We start from the raw sequence: 17,843 nt of genomic DNA, 5'->3' as shown, positions 1-17,843 counted from the left end.
TTAGGGCCACTGAACGTAGTAACCCAGTGTTTATCCCTAGATTACCACCATGGGATTTAAATTTGGTTTTAGACGCCTTAACAGAACCCCCCCTTTGAGCCATTAGATTCTGTCTCCATAAAAAATTTAACTTTAAAAACAGCCTTCCTAGTAGCCCTGACCTCTGCTAGGAGAGTGAGTGATTTACAAGCTTTGTCGATAGATCCTCCTTATTTAATGGTCTTTCAAGATAGGGTATTATTAAAACCAGACCCAGCATACCTACCAAAAGTAGCTTCCAAATTTCATAGAAGTCAATAAATAATTTTACCATCTTTCTGTGACAATCCAAATTCAGCTGACGAGCAGAAATATCACATGTTAGATGTCAGAAGAACTATATTAGAATATCTACACAAGACAGAACAATGGAGGCAGAGTAGGGCTCTGTTTGTCTCCTTTCAGAATCCAAGGAAAGGGGCGAGTGTAACTAAAGCATCTATCGCCAGATGGATAAGAGATGCCATATATCTTGCTTATACTGCTAAAGGCCAGACACCACCAGATGGCATCAGGGCCCACTCCACTTGAGCCATGGCCTCATCCTGGGCGGAAAGAGCGGACGTCTCCATAGACGTAATATGTTAGGCGGCAATGTGGTCACCTCCTTCCACCTTTTATAGACACTATCGTCTTGATTTATCTTCAGAGGCCAATTTAGTTTTTGGCCGTACAGTACTTAGTGCTGTAGTCCCTCCCAGGTGATTGATCTTTGAAAATCTCTCGTAGGGGTGCTGTCGTGGCGATAGGAAAACCGGTTTTTACATACCGGTAATAGGATTTTACGGAGCCACGACAGCACTCGCACATTCCCCCCCGTAGTTATTCACTGGTTTCTGCACCCTTTGGGGAAAGTGTGCTTGTTAAAAAATCACTCTCTAGAAGGTGATGGTATTTAGTAATGTTTAAGTATATATGTTTATGTACTAACTCAATGGCGGTGTCCCTTATGCTCTGAAACACAAACTGGAGTGATGAGGGGGACCGCCCCTTTAAATCCTGTAGGTTCCTGTCCGGAAGGTGGGCGGATCCCCTCTCTCGTAGGGGTGCTGTCGTGGCTCCGTAAAATCCTATTATCGGTACGTAAAAACCGTTTTTTCTACATAGTCTCCTAACAAGTCTATACATTTAGTCCATCTCTTTTCTAAACTTAGAATTCCCTTTGAAAAAAATTCTTGATCTTGACCCTCAAAAAAATCCCCAACAGCGGTTATCACGTCGCTATTGTCATCAAATGTCTTGCCCCGGAGGTGTTCCTTGAGCCGAGGAAAGAGAAAGAAGTCACTGGGGGCTAGATCTGGTGAATAGAGGGGGTGTTCCACCAGTTCAAAGCGCGCTTCTTGAATGGTAGCCATGGCAACTGCAGCTTTGTGAGCCAGCGCATTATCTTGGTGAAACAGCACTCCAGCCCGCAGTTTGCCGCACCTTTTCTCCTTGATAGCCTCCCGCAATCTTCTTATTTGTTCTGCGTAGTAGGAGCCCGTAATAGTGGCTCCCTTCTCCAAATAGTCCACCATAATAATTCCTTCAGCGTCCCAAAAAACGGATGCCATAACCTTCCCTGCTGAGCTTGACACTTTGAATTCCTTCGGCGTTGGTTCGTCGGCTCGTTTCCATGTCATCGATTTGTTGTTTCGTTTCAGGATCAAAGTGGTGGATCCAGGTCTCGTCCATGGTCAAAAAATGTGACAAAAAGTTTTCCTTGTCTGCTTGGAACATTTCGAGATTTGCTATTGAAATGTCAACTTGTTTCTTCTTTTGCTCGTGGGTTAACATTTTTTGGCACCCATCGCGCGGAGACCTTTCTCATATGCAATTCTTTTGCAAGGATTCTTTGAATACTGCCATATGAGATCCCTGTGACCTCAGCTACATGCCTGATAGTCACTCTTCGATCTGCCAATACAACTTCTTCAACTTTTTTCACATTTTCTTCATTGAGGGACGTGGATGGGTGTCCTTCACGATGTTCATCTTCCGTCGATGTTCTTCCCAGCTTATATTCCTTAGCCCAGCGTGCAACTGTGGAATATGGAGGAGAATAGTCCCCCAATGTTTCCACCAAGTCGCTGTGTATGTCTTTGGTAGTCATTTTTTTCAAGCAGAGGTATTTGATGACATCTCTGAGCTCGTTTTTTCCATTTTGATGTGCACTCCTTGGCAGTCCATATTCAAATGAATGTAGCTCCCCGGGAATCGTGGTCTATTTAAGTGATTATTTTTTCCTGGACTAGTGGGTACCTAAGAGAGAAGAAAACATTTTATTTTAATTTCTGTGTGCAATAGAAATAACCTATTATCATTACTTTTGGATCACCCCTCGTAAGATCCTTAGGGGGTCTACTTTCCAAAATGGTGTCACTTGTGGGGGGTTTCAATGTTTAGGCACATAAGGGGCTCTCCAAATGCAACATGACATCCCATCTTAATTCCAGCCAATTTTGCATTGAAAAGTCAAACGGCGCTCCTTCTCCTCCGAGCTCTGCCATGCACCCAACCAGTGGTTTACCCCCACATATGGGGTATCCGCATACTCAGGACAAATTGCACAACAACTTTTGGGGTACAATTTCTTCTAGTACCCTTGGGAAAATAAAAAATGGGGGTGAAAAGTTCATTTTTGTGAAAAAATATAATTTTTTATTTTTACGGCTCTACATTATAAACTTCTGTGAAGCATTTTTTGGGTCAAAGTGCTCACCACACATCTAGATAAGTTCCTTAGGGGGTCTACTTTCCAAAATGGTGTCACTTGTGGGGGGTTTCAATGTTTAGGCACATTAGTGGCTCTCCAATAGCAACATGGCATCCAATCTCAATTCCAGCCAATTTTGCATTGAAAAGTCAAATGGCGCTCCTACCCTTCAGAGCTCTGCCATGCGCCCAAACAGCGGTTTACCCCCATATATGGGGTATTGGGGTACTCAGGACAAATTGTACAACAACTTTTGGTGTCCGTTTTCTCCTGTTACCCTTGGTAAAAAAACAAAAAACAAATTGGAGCTAAAGTAATTTTTTTGTGAAAAAAAATTAGATGTTCATTTTTTTTTAAACATTCCAAAAATTCCTGTGAAGCACCAGAAGGGTTAATAAACTTCTTGAATGTGGTTTTGAGCACCTTGGGGGTGCAGTTTTTAGAATGGTGTCACACTTGGTTATTTTCTATCATATTGACCCCTCAAAATGGCTTCAAATGTGATGTGGTCCCTAAAAGAAAATGGTGTTGTAAAAATTTGAAATTGCTGGTCAACTTTTATCCCTTATAACTCCCTAACAAAAAAAAATTGTTTCCAAAATTGTGTTGATGTAAAGTAGACATGTGGGAAATGTTACTTAAGTATTTTGTGTGACATAGCTCTGTGATTTACGGGCATAAAATTTCAAAGTTGGAAAATTGTGAAATTTTCAAAATTTTTTACAAATTTCCGTGTTTTTCACTAATAAACACAGGTAATATCAAATAAATGTTACCACTATCATGAAGTACAATATGTCTCGAGAACACAGTGTCAGAATCACCGGGATCCGTTGAAGCGTTCCAGAGTTATAACCTCATAAAGGGACAGTGGTCAGAAATGTAAAAATTTGCCCGGTCATTAATGTGCAAACCACCTTCGGGGCTTATCCCCTTCCCGACCTGTGACACAGCGTATGCGTCATGAAAGTCGGTGCCAATCCGACCTGTGACGCATATGCTGTGTCACAGAATGATCGTGTCCCTGCAGATCGGGTGAAAGGGTTAACTCCAATTTCACCCGATCTGCAAGGACAGGGGGAGTGATAGAACAGCCCTGGGGGGGGGAAAAGGGGGGGTGGCTTCACCCCCCGTGGCTACGATCGCTCTGATTGGCTGTTGAAAGTGAAACTGCTCCGCTCCCCCCGTGCTCTTGTCCGTTCCCCCTCGTGCTCCAATCCCACTCCCCGTGCTCCAATCCAAACCAGTGTTTTAATAGAGCACGGTTTTCGGCGTGAGCACTTTGTTTATATGTTGTATTGTTTTGTCCACTTTTTAATATTATCAGTAAAAGTTACGTTTTATTTTATTGGGTTATGCTCTTCTAGCTGCTTTTCTATTATCCACCCAAAGAGTTGTGCAACAGCTTGGTATTTCTAGCTGCAGCTGTTTCATTATAGATTGAGTTTTGGTATGGCTGGTTTTTTGGCAAAAGGGCCGGACACAGATTTATGGCTTACTGAAGCAAAGGACATTTTCTCTGAAAAAACCTTTGCACAAAAAAAGTATACACCCACATATAGTACGGTTTTTAAAGACCTCACCAGAATTTATAAAGAGCAAATAGTGTCGTGGTGGGAGCTACAGAGCGTAGAGAATTATATAGCTAATAGCATTGTACCCAGGGGCCTTCGTATTTCATTGCTACCAGCGGTACGCTGTAGAACACCACAACTTATAAGCTTGTGAGAGAAAGAGGCAACATCCAGTTCTCTTAGACTCATGCAGATCTTGGTAAATGAGGAAAAGGTTAATTTGGAGAGACTGAATTTAAAACTTAAAGAACAGATTGATATCACAAAGAAATTCAGTACAGAGAGCGACTTCTCCGTTAAGGAGAGTCAGCTGCAGAATACCATTGAAAAATTTCAGTACAATTTGAAAGAAAGGAAACATAAGCAATATCTTAGAGATCTACAAGACTTTAAGGATAACAAAATCTATCAGGTGGTGGGTGAACGACAAGAGAGGGTGGATAGGGACTTCGAGCTCTCATCTACGGAAACTGATCTATCTGATGCTGAGGGTAGGGCCGGCCCATCCAAAGGACGGCAACAAGGTAAAAACAGAGGCTATCAGAGGGGAGGCAGATACCATTCCTCAACCCCCAAGCCTGGTTTTTTAGACCGTCCATACCAATTGAGGAGTCACAACATTTACAGCAAGGAATAGCTCCACAGGTTATCAATCTATCCAAGAGACAACTGGATTCCGTAGAAATGTCGGTCCTATCCAAGGGTCTGTCCTTCATACCTACCACTGATTTTGCACTATTTGATATGGTAAAAGATCTGCATTTGTTTGTAAGGAGACTGAGATGGCACAAGCTTTTCAAACAAAGGGATAAAAAAACTGCAGCTGACGGGGATTCCTCCTGACATGATACAGGACGTTCAACTACTGGCGGACTTAGAAACTATACCACAGACAGAGAGGGGTTTTGGTCCGTTTACTCAGTTGAGGAATTCTAGCAAGAGAATGGCACCTGTGGGGGGGACGTGTCGGCTATTGATGTCTTTCTGAATTTGGTTACCCAAGATATTAAACAGCTCACGCAGATACAATCAAATCACAATCTTAGTAAAGCGCAGATTACAGCACTCCACAACCTAGAAACAGACAAAACAGTCATTTTTAAACCCTCTGATAAAGGGGGTAATGTGGTTGTTATGGATGTGGAGAGCTATAAAAATATGTGCTTGGCCCTACTAAATGATCAGACAACTTATACTCGAGTAATGCAGAATCCAACAGCTGGTTGCATGAAAAGTCTAGAGGGTATCCTTGAAAAGGCCAGAATAGATCACCTCATTAGTCAAGAATAATTTCTCTTTCTCCTCCCTCAGCACCCGGTTATGGCTACCTTCTATGCCCTACCGAAGGTACATAAAGGTATCGAACCTTTGAAGGGGAGACCCATAGTCTCTGGGATAGGGAGTATTTTCCAGAATGCAGGGACCTATATTGATCAGATCTTGCGACCATTTGTAACTTCCCTTCCCTCTTACATCAGGGACACTATGGACCTTTTGCGCAGACTGGAAGGGATTTCCTTGTAAGTATTGACGTGGAGTCATTGTACTCATCTATCCCACACATGTATGGGATGCAGGGAGTGTGGCACTTTCTGGGGATGAGGGGCCAGCAACATGCCCCCCATAACGAGTTTGTGTTGAGCCTCTTAAACTTCGTCCTTAACAACAACTATTTCTGTTTTGATGGGCGGATCCTCCACCAGCTCAGGGGCACGGCTATGGGCAGCCCGTGTGCGCCCAGCTATGCCAACCTATTCCTGGGCTGGTGGGAGGATAGCATCGTTTTCTCCGATGCCAATGAAGAATTTACCGCCTATATTGACCTATGGGTTCGTTACATAGACGACGTTTTTGTCTTATGGAGAGGTACCAGAGAGGTCTTTCAGAGATTTATGTCATCACTCAATCATAACCACATAGGTTTGAGGTTTACCTTTGAAATGGAGGAGAGCAATCTACCATTTCTAGATATCATGATTTCCAAAACCTGTGGGGGTGATGGCCTTGATACCACCATCTTTAGAAAACCTACCTCGACTAATTCTGTGTTGAGGTGGGATAGCCACCATCCGTATTCCCTTAAAAAAGGTATCCCCAAGGGCCAATATCTCCGCCTGAGGAGAAATTGCTCTGATGATGCAGATTTCAAAATAAAGGCAAGAGACCTGAGATCCAGGTTTCTGGATAGAGGTTACCCGGATCGGGTGCTGAGGGAGGCATATCACCATGCTAGAGGACAGGCTAGAAGCAATCTGCTTACACCACGGGAGAGGGGGAGAGAAGATCACAAGACCATCAGAATGATCTGTGCCTTTGACAATGGGGCTCCATCGGTCAGGGCTATTCTTAGGAAGCATTGGGGTATACTTACGATGGATGATGACTTGAGGGATGCCGTGGGTACACAGCCACAAATTACATACAGAAAGTGTAAGACGCTAGGGGACCGGCTAGTACATAGTCACCTAACTACACCTAACAAGGTGACCTGGCTACCAAATAGACCCAGTGGTTGCTACAGATGTGGTACATGTGTAGCGTGTGCATCTATACAGACTGGCAAGGAGTTCCATAACACTCACACGCAAAAGACATATATCATAAAAGAATTCATCAATTGCAAATCTAAAGGAGTCATATATAGAGCTGTTTGCACTTGTGGCATTACGTATATTGGTAAAGCCATTAGGGAACTCAGAAGAAGGGTGGGCGAGCATGTGGGGGATATCCGAAATCAAAGGGACACCCCCATTGCTAGACATGTCAACACCTGTCATGATGGTGATACTAAGGTCATGAGTTTTATGGGGATTGATAAAGTTGCCCCACCAATGAGGGGTGGCGATTTTGATAAGATCCTGCTGCAGAAGGAAACAAGGTGGATCTTTTTGTTGGATACCTGCCACCCTCACGGACTCAATGATCAGCTCAACTTCGGCTGCTTCCTCTAGATCTTTTTGAGCATCCTATTTTTACTTCCTTAGACCTGTCTGTGTTTGCGCATAGCCCTGCGCTGCTCCGATTTGTCTCTCTCACCATTACTTATGTATGAGTCTGCCAGTTTGTGTCTTATACTTTGCGTCTTTAAACCAGCTATGATAAACAAAACAATTGCAATATGGTGGTACGGGGTCATTACTCTGTACTATTTCCCCTCTGGACCTTTTCCCTGGTATCTGATATGCTTTATGGATGGAGCTTCCAGGAATGAGGGGGATCTGTGTCTTGAGTGGACAAATTTTACAGTCTTTTATGATGGTGGCGTTTCTTTGCTATCACTAAAGTAGTGATAGCATTCTCCGCATTTATGTAGGTACACCATCAATTTCCCCCCCCCTAGGCTTTTTTTTGTCCCTCCTACCAGGCCTTGTACCCCCTTCCCTCTGTTGGTACTATCAGGATACGCTTTAGTCTGGACACTTCCAGCGATTATCCGCACCTGTGGGCACTGTATTATGTGAGTGGACACTTCTAGCCACATACACTCATGTATATCATATGGTATTAAAATGGGTGGTATACAGGTATGGCATTTGGCTATTATAGTTTTGTATGTATATCATATGGTACTTTCGGTTAAATTGGTGGTATACATGTATGATATTTATTTATGATAGCCCCGGATGCACCCGGGTGTATCTGTACTATTATCTAAGTATGTACAGGTGGGAAGGGGTATACATCATGGGGTTTCCCCGTTATATGTCACGCTTCTCCGGATGTGGGGTACTGTGTACTGCATGTGGTAGTGCGGCGGTAGCGCACCTTAGGTGAGCGGTGCTTTTCATAATGCGGACCCTTGTCATCAATCGGTGCCTCAGTGATGCGTTCCATATCTGGAGCGCATCACATTATCGGCGTACCGGAAGTGGTGCATCCAATATGGCGCCGGTACTTCCGGTTTTGCAGACCCTTGTCATCAATCGGTGCCACAGTGGTGCGTTCCATATCTGGAGCGCATCACATTATCGGCGTACCGGAAGTGGCGCATCCAAAATGGCGCCGGCACTTCCGGTTTGCGGATCCGAGCGGCTGATAGCCCGGTGGCATGGGGGGACTCCGGCGTGCGTTCCAGGACTGGAGCGCAGCGTGGACTCGACCTGACTCATGGCGATGTCACAGGTTGGTGGGGGCAGACACTTATTGCATCATCTGCCTGGGGGAGTGGCCCCCTGTTTATTAGGGGGGAGCGGGCGTCACACAGAGCTGACTCACTTCTTGTGGCAGACACCACACAGGACCGCCGGTATGTGGAAGCTATATAGCCACTGCATATAGCTCCGGCCTATGGACTGCTAACTTTACTTATGGACTTGTAAGCTACTTTTGGGCCTGTTGGCCTACTGAAACTCCCCTGATGAATCTCCGAGATTGGAGAAGAAACACGTAGGGAGGCGTTATATCACATCTTACACGGTGGAGGGGTGTCCATAGTGGGGCTGATTTGGGCCTGTCCTTGTGAGGACAGGAGTCATTGCTGGGGCACGACAGGGGCTATAGGGCAGAGGTCCCCCGTTCCTTCATTCTTACCCCACAACTACTGGACCCTTCCTGGGACCCTTTTGCATTGGTCTGGGTACCCTTCGTCCATAATTGGTGAGATCAAACCAGTTTTTTAATAGAGCACGGTTTTCGGCGTGAGCACTTTGTTTATATGTTGTATTGTTTTGTCCACTTTTTAATATTATCAGTAAAAGTTACGTTTTATTTTATTGGGTTATGCTCTTCTAGCTGCTTTTCTATTATCCACCCAAAGAGTTGTGCAACAGCTTGGTATTTCTAGCTGCAGCTGTTTCATCCAATCCAACGCCCCTGCACTCCGATCCACCCCCCCTGCGCTCTGATCCACCCCCCCGTGCTCCGATCCACCCCCCCGTGGTCCGTTCCACCCCCTGTGCTCCGATCCATCCCTCCGCGCTCCGATCCACACCCCCCCCCCCCCCGTGCTCCCCCCCACCCCATCATACTTACCGATCCTGCCGGGGTCTGTCCGTCTTCTCCATGGGCGCCGCCATCTTCCAAAAAGATTCGTTCCGATGTGCATTTTGATCACTGTGATAAAACCTCACAGTGATCAAAATAAAAAAAATAGTAAATGACCCCCCCCCCCCTTTGTCACCCCCATAGGTAGTTACAATAATAAAATAAATAATTTTTTTTTTCCACTAAGGTTGGGGTTAGAACTAGAATTAGGGTTAGGGTTTCGGTATGTGCACACGTATTCTGGTCCTCTGCGGATTTTTCTGCAGCGGATTTGATAAATCTGCAGTGCTAAACCGCTGCGGATTTATCGCGGATTTACCGCAGTTTTTCTGCGCATTTCACTGCGGTTTTAGAACTGCGATTTTCTATTGGAGCAGTTGTAAAACCGCTGCGGAATCCGCAGAAAGAAGTGGCATGCTGCGGAATGTAAACCGCTGCGTTTCCGTGCAGTGTTTCTGCAGCATGTGTACAGCGATTTTTTTTCCCATAGGTTTACATTGAAATGTAAACTCATGGGAAACTGCTGCGGATCTGCAGCGTTTTCCGCAGCGTGTGCACATACCTTTAGAATTAGGGTATGTGCACACGGTGCGGATTTGGCTGCGGATCCTCAGTGGATTGGCCACTGCAGATTCGCAGCAGTGTTCCATCAGGTTTACAGTACCATGTAAACATATGGAAAACCAAATCCGCTGTGCCCATGGTGCGGAAATACCGCGCGGAAACGCTGCGTTGTATTTTCCGCAGCATGTCAATTCTTTGTACGGATTCTGCAGCGTTTTACACCTGTTCCTCAATAGGAATCCGCAGGTGAAATCCGCACAAAAAACACTGGAAATCCACGGATTTTTCAAAAATGGTGCTGAAAAATCTCACACGAATCCGCAACGTGGGCACATAGCCTTAGGGTTAGGGTTGGAATTAGGGTTGTGGTTAGGGTTAGGGGTGTGTTGGGGTTAGGGTTGTGGTTAGGGGTGTGTTGGGGTTAGGGTTGTGATTAGAGTTATGGCTACAGTTGGGATAAGGGTTAGGGGTGTGTTGGGGTTAGTGTTGGAGGTAGAATTGAGGGGTTTCCACGGTTTAGGCACATCAGGGGTCTCCAAACACAACATGGCGCCACCATTGATTCCAGCCAATCTTGTACTCAAAAAGTCAAATGGTGCTCCCTCCCTTCTGAGCCCCGACGTGTGCCCAAACAGTGGTTTACCCCCACATATGGGGTACCAGCATACTCAGGACAAACTGCGCAACAATTAATGATGTCCAATTTCTCCTGTTACCCTTGTGAAAATAAAAAATTGCTTGCTAAAACATCATTTTTGAGGAAAGAAAAATGATTTTTTATTTTCACGGCTCTGCGTTGTAAACGTCTGTGAAGCACTTGGGGGTTCAAAGTGCTCACCACATATCTAGATAAGTTCCTTGGGGGGTCTAGTTTCCAAAATGGGGTCACTTGTGGGGAGTTTCTACTGTTTAGGCAAACCAGGGGCTCTGCAAACGCAACGTGATGCCTGCAGACCATTCCATCAAAGTCTGCATTTCAAAAGTCACTACTTCCCTTCTGAGCCCCGACGTGTGCCCAAACAGTGGTTTGCCCCCACACATGGGGTATCAGCGTACTCAGTAGAAACTGGACAACAACTTTTGGGTTCCAATTTCTCTTGTAACCCTTGGGAAAATAAAAAATTCTGGGCTAAAAAATTATTTTTGGAGGAAATAAAACATATTTATTATTTTCACGGCTCTGCGTTATAAACTTCTGTAAAGCACTTGGGGGTTAAAAGTGCTCACCACATATCTAGATTAGTTCCTTTGGGGGTCTAGTTTCCAAAATGGGGTCGTTTGTGGGGGATCTCCAATGTTTAGGCACACAGGGGCTCTCCAAACGCGACATGGTGTCTGCTAATGATTGGAGCTAATTTTCCATTTAAAAAGCCAAATGGCATGCCTTCCCTTCCGAGCCCTGCCGTGCACCCAAACAGTGGTTTACCCCCACATATGGGGTATCCGCGTACTCAGAACAAACTGGACAACAACATTTGTGGTCCAAGTTCTCCTATTACCTTGGCATATTAGGAAATTCCAGGCTAAAAAATAATTTTTGAGGAAAGAAAATTTATTTTTTATCTTCATGGCTCTGCGTTATAAACTTCTGTGAAGCACCTGGGGGTTTAACGTGCTCAATATGCATCTAGATAAGTTCCTTGGGGGGTCTAGTTTCCAAAATGGGGTCACTTGTGGGGAAGCTCCAATGTTTAGGCACACTGGGGCTCTCCAAACATGACATGGTGTCCGCTGACAATTGTAGCTAATTTTCCATTCAAAAAGTCAAATGGTGCGCCTTCCCTTCCGAGCCCTGCCGTGTGCCCAAACAGTGGTTTACCCCCACATATAAGGTATCAGCGTACTCGGGAGAAATTGCCCAACAAATTTTAGGATCCATTTTATTTTATTGCCCATGTGAAAATGAAAAAATTGAGGCGAAAATAATTTTTTTGTGAAAAATAAAGTACTTTTTCATTTTTATGGATCAATTTGTGAAGCACCTGAGGGTTTAAAGTGCTCACTAAGCATCTAGATAAGTTCCTTGGGGGGTTTAGTTTCCAAAATGGGGTCACTTGTGGGGGAGCTCCAATGTTTAGGCACACAGGGTCTCTCCAAACGCGACATGGTCTCCGCTAACGATGGAGATAATTTTTCATTCAAAAAGTCAAATGGCGCTCCTTCCCTTCCGAGCCTTACCATGTGCCCAAACAGTGGTTTACCCCCACATGTGAGGTATCGGTGTACTCAGGAGAAATTGCCCAACAAATTTTAGGATCAATTTTATCCTGTTGCCCATGCGAAAATGAAAAAATTGAGGCTAAAAGAATTTTTTTGTGAAAAAAAGTACTTTTTAATTTTTACGGATCAATTTGTGAAGCACCTGGGGGTATAAAGTGCTCACTATGCATCTAGATAAGTTCCTTGGGGCGTCTAGTTTCCAAAATGGGGTCACTTGTGGGGGAGCTCCAATTTTTAGGCACACGGGGGCTCTCCAAACGTGACATGGTTTCCGCTAAAGAGTGAAGCCAATATTTCATTCAAAAAGTCAAATGGCGCTCCTTCCCTTCCAAGCCATGCCGTGCGCCCAAACAGTGGTTTACCCCCACATATGAGGTATCGGCGTACTCAGCACAAATTGGACAACAACTTTCATGGTTCAGTTTCTCCTTTTACCATTGGGAAAATAAAAAAAATTGTTGATAAAAGATCATTTTTGTGACTAAAAAGTTAAATGTTCATTATTTCCTTCCATGTTGCTTCTGCTGCTGTGAAGCACCTGAAGGGTTAATAAACTTCTTGAATGTGGTTTTGTGCACCTTGAAGGGTGCAGTTTTTAGAATGGTGTCACTTTTGGGTATTTTCAGCCATATAGACCCCTCAAACTGACTTCAAATGTGAGGTGGTCCCTAAAAAGAATTGTTTAGTAAATTTCGTAGTAAAAATGAGAAATCGCTGGTCAAATTTTAACCCTTATAACTTCCTAGCAAAAAAAAAAAATTGCTTCCAAAATTGTGCTGATGTAAAGTAGACATGTGGGAAATGTTATTTATTAACCATTTTGTGTCACATAACTCTCTGGTTTAACAAAATAAAAATTCAAAATATGAAAACTGCGAAATTTTCAAAATTTTCGCCAAATTTCCGGTTTTATCACAAATAAACACAGAATTTATTGACCTAAATTTACCACTAACATGAAGCCCAATATGTCACGAAAAAACAACCTCAGAACCGCTAGGATCCGTTGAAGCGTTCCTGAGTTATTACCTCATAAAGGGACACTGGTCAGAATTGCAAAAAACGGCCAGGTCATTAAGGTCAAAATAGGCTGGGTCATGAAGGGGTTAAAGGGTTAAAGAACCATTTGTCTCCAGTTCACCTATTTTGTCTATACTGGCCCTGACTTGGAGATTGCCAGCAGGGTCAATATAATTGCGACAGGTGGGACCAATTATTTGACACATTCCACCTTCTTTTGCTGTCAGGTAATATAGTAATATTGTATGTTATTTAGTAACTATGCTTAATTGTCTCAGTATTGTATTGTATTCTCATTAAGAACCTCAAGAACCTGGAAAATCTGATCATCTAGGTAGTCGATAACTTACACTAACTTATTCCACATTTGTGTTCTGAAGGGGTATATTAATACACTAGTGAATATTTCATTTGTTATCCTCATTTTTACTAAATGAGGCCTACCATTTGGCCAGGGATTATTGTCTGCAGCCCTTCTATACAAGGTGTAAGTTGGGACCACTGCTGTGTCTATATTACTATGAGGGACTATGAAAGTGGCTGGTGTTAGTTTGGCAAGAGTGCCCCTCTTATGCCTGGGCTTTCCGACCTGTAGGCACAATGTCCCCAAACTAAGAATACCCCTGATGGGAAAAGACAAATGTGACCAGGGGTCTGCATAAATTGGTTATAAATTCAAAAGTCCCAGCATAGCTTTATGGGCGCACCAAGGATTATTTATTTGATTTACCGTTTATACCAAATGTAAATTTACCCCTTTCTTTCCTTAATCCCTTCACCCCCAAAGCCTGTTTTCAGCTTCCTGAAGAGGCCAATTTTTTCAGTTCTGACCACTGTCACTTTGAGGTCATAATTCTGGAACGCTTTAATGGATTCCACGGATTCTGAGATTTTTTTTTTGTGACATATTGTACTTCATGATAGTGGTAAAATTTCTTTGATATGACTTGCGTTTATTTGTGGAAAAAAATCAGAAATTTGGCAAAAATGTTAAAAACTTTGCAGTTTTCAAACTTTTTTATTTTTATGCCCTTAAATCAGAGTCATATCACACAAAATAGATAATGAATAACATTTCCCGCAAGTCTACTTTACATCAGCACTCTGCATAAGTGTTGCCATGTGAGAACACTGAAAACATATCTAGACTGTGTTACTATTCAAAATGATGTACTTACACAAATGAAAGTTCTTAGCTCATAAATTGGCCAATTCATGTATGCCCATCAACCACAGCAAGGTGACCTCCCTCTCATGGGTACTGTATCTACTCTTGGGCTATCTGCCTACAGCTAAATGGACAAATCTGTTTCTCCTGGGCTGTGAGCCTACATTTTATGTGAAAGTAGAACGGATTGCGATCACCTGTAGGTCAATGGGAGGAGTGCAGGATCAGACAGGAGGCAGCCACACCTCTTATAGTTAAATATACAAAAATAACTGATCAGCACCTAAGTGTGAATGGAGCGCCCCCAGACTCAGGGCCACAAGTCACTCGGTACCGGTCCCTTCTCCTTCTGTTCTGCGGTTGTCACGGTGGCTGGACCCGGTCGTGACCCTGCTAAGGGGCGTCCAATGGAAATAGTAGTACAGTCTGTCAGGGGTTCGTGACGCCACCTGTGGTGTTCGGTCAGGGTGACCGACGCTGCTGTGGGGTCCGCTGGGGTGTTGGAATAGCAGCTGGATGGTATACCTTCCCACAGGTGAAGTGAATCCCCAGGGCTTCCCAGTAGGGTGGATGGTGATGGTGTGAGGTGCAGGCAATAACAAGGACACAGGGTTGCAGTCTCTTTACCTTTTACTGAAGGCTTCAGTACACTCAGTCCAGAGCACGTTCAACCGGGCTATCAGAGACCGGCCGGTCCGATGGGCACATCCAGAGTTTCCCTCGCAGATGGAAATCGTTGCCTACCAATAGCGCCTGTGTGTTGTAGTCCTACCCTGCTGAGCATTCGGAATAGTCCTCACAACTGCTGTTTCTCTTCGTTCGTTCTCTACAGCTTTCTCTCTCTCTCTTTCTTTTTGGTTCCAGATGTTGCTAGTTTCTAACGTCCCCCAGATATGTTATGGCTAGGACGCCACCCGTTTGACCGGAAGGCTTGGAGGTCTTCCGGGACCCTAGAGACGCCCCTCTCCCAATGTTGCCCCCTATGTCTTCGTAGGTGTAGAAGGTAGACAGCCAACCTATAATCAACTGTCCAGCGGAATTTGAAGTAATGCGTGAAGTCAGTTACTCCTACGGTGATCCGGCCACCGACTATGCGCCTCAGTAAGATGTTGCCTTCCTCTCTCGGCACGACTCTTACTGGCTCTCCTTTGTGCTGATCTCGTTTACACTGTTCCACAATATTCTTCCCCTCTTGTCTCTCTCTTAGGATACCGCCGCACGGTGTGCAGGCGCGGTTCCGTAACGTTCTGTTCTGTCGCTAGGCACCTGCCAGGTTCCCACGCCTGACAGGGACCCCCCTGTGTCTTCTGCCCGCAACACCCCCTGCCACGGGATGTTGCCTGGTTCCAACCCAGTCAGCTTCTGACTAACTTCCTCCCCAGCCCCTAGTTTTACCAGTGTGAGGAGTGGCCCAATAAATAAAGCCTTTTGCTCCCCCTAGTGGCCGGAGTGTGAAGTGTAATGTGTTCTGGTGATACCTGGTCAGGAGAACTCTTTAGTGCCATCGGACGTACCGCTACTCACCTTGGGGCCATACTGCAACGACCAGGTCTCTGGGGCGCTGCATGAACAGGTGCAAGCTGTGATGACTGCATTATATGGAGAAAAAAAAAATTAAAACACAGCAGCACTTTGCATAAGCCTGGCATAACACTGATAATATTAGATCTACACTGTGTTACTGTTCAAAATGATGTATTTACACAAATTGAGGTTATTGGCACATAAATTGGCCAATTCATGTATACCCATTAACCACGGCAAGTTGACCTCCCTCTGATTGGTCCTGTATTTGCCGTAAATGCCAATTGTGGGCTATCTACCTACAGCTAAATGTTTTCATGGCCACTACAATGCCCCCCAAGACAGTATGATTCCCCCCCCCACACACACTATGCCCCTCCAAACACAGTATGATGTATCCACAGTGAATACACAGCTCTGCTACTTTGTATGTGTCCTGCTCTTCTTTCCATAGCCTAGCTATTGGATCTCTCCTCCATTGTTCAGTCTATGCTGAGAATGAATATCCTGCCAGGACCTTTAGGTCATGTGAGAATATCATGTGACAACAACAGCAAAACATTTGTATAGTGCTTTTTTCATATTGGGCTCAAAGAACCACATTGTCCTGGTCGGCTCTCCAGTCACTGACGGGTGGAGGAGGATGTCATGGTTCTCTGCTGTACTGTTAAATTCCGCATTATCTGTGTCCTGAGATTACAGATAAAGCTGAAGTCGGGACATAGCCCCTACTTTCACTGAGACAGCTTCCCAAATTCAGGACAGTACATCTGTATCAGGGATGCTTGGGTGGTATGGTTCATATATGAATCTGTAAAGTTTGTTTCAGGAGACCTGTTGCAAGTCTGTGTTTTGCAGTCTGTACTCGAACTGTCATACATGGACATCTGAATTTCGCCTCACTGATACTGCCCTACATCAGTTACACACCGGCGTCTGATACACTCATAATTATAAAATGTCTTACAAATAAGTGACACAGATATTAATATCCCCCATCAGATCACTAATTCTTAGTTCTGCTGTTTATAAAGGGGTGGTCCTCTTGTTGTAAAGTAGCCCTCAGAAGTGTGTAAAGTACATAAAATAGCAAACTCCTCAAGTACTCTCTACACCAGGGCCAAGCTCCTGCTTCCGCTGCTGCCTTGGTCCTCATATTTTGCAATGAATTGTGATATCATGTCTACAGTGCGTGTCACTGCTCTAGCCTGTACCTGAGTTCTGTGTCGCATGCCATCAACCTTTGCCGAAGCACTCAGCTCAGTGGCTGGCTAGAGAAGTGACAAGTTGATGTGATGTTGCTGCTATAATGACAATCCCCGGACTGCAGCAGCAACTGAAGTAGGTGCTGGACCTCGGTGGGGCCAGTACCTGAAGCGTTTGTTATATTATGTACTTTTCTCACTTTGGGGACCACTTTACTGAACATGGACATCCCCTTTAACCCATTCATAACCAGACAACTTTCTATTTGTTTTTGTTTGTTTTTTTTTAATTTTTGTCTTTTCCTCACTTTCCTCCAAGTGCCATAACTCATATTTTTCTTGACATATAGAAGAATGACGGCTAGAGATGGGCGGACCCCTGGATCTTCAGGCCCGGCGGGTTCAGTCAAACAGTTACAAAAAGTATGGGTTTGGGTCATAGAACAGTACCCAGACCTGAACTCGGACCCAATTTGCTTGAATAATCTGCCCAAACATCCAGTATTTGCCACGCTGTCATGTGCATGACTCACACTGCAATCACCACTTCTAAACGGCGGTAATATCAGTACAGCCTGTCAGATAGCTGTGGTTCCCATGCTGTCAAATGTGTGAGCCCGCAGCATGATCGCAGGTAAAAACTTTACCCCTGGTCACTAGCTTCGACTGATGAGACTACTGCTCTCCTCAGCCTATGCCTGCTGCCGCTAATACCAGAGGGCTAAGGCTCATGCACCTTTTCTGGGTGGCTATGGGTTGTTATTTTTAGGCTGGGGGAGGGGGCAATATCCATGGCCCCATACTAGCCTGAGAATACCAGCCCCCAGCTGTCTGCTTTAGCTTGGCTGGTT

At 44.6% G+C, this 17,843-nt stretch overlaps 1 protein-coding gene across 1 annotated transcript in view; it reads left to right on the top strand.

Moving 5' to 3' along the window:
• TRIO (trio Rho guanine nucleotide exchange factor) overlaps nucleotides 1-17,843 on the top strand; it is a 2,940,676-nt gene that overhangs the window by 1,395,260 nt on the left and 1,527,573 nt on the right.

Source organism: Ranitomeya imitator, chromosome 6, assembly GCF_032444005.1.
Source record: "Ranitomeya imitator isolate aRanImi1 chromosome 6, aRanImi1.pri, whole genome shotgun sequence".
NCBI classification, from domain to species: Eukaryota; Metazoa; Chordata; class Amphibia; order Anura; family Dendrobatidae; genus Ranitomeya; species Ranitomeya imitator.
This window is presented reverse-complemented; position numbering and strand designations above follow the sequence as displayed.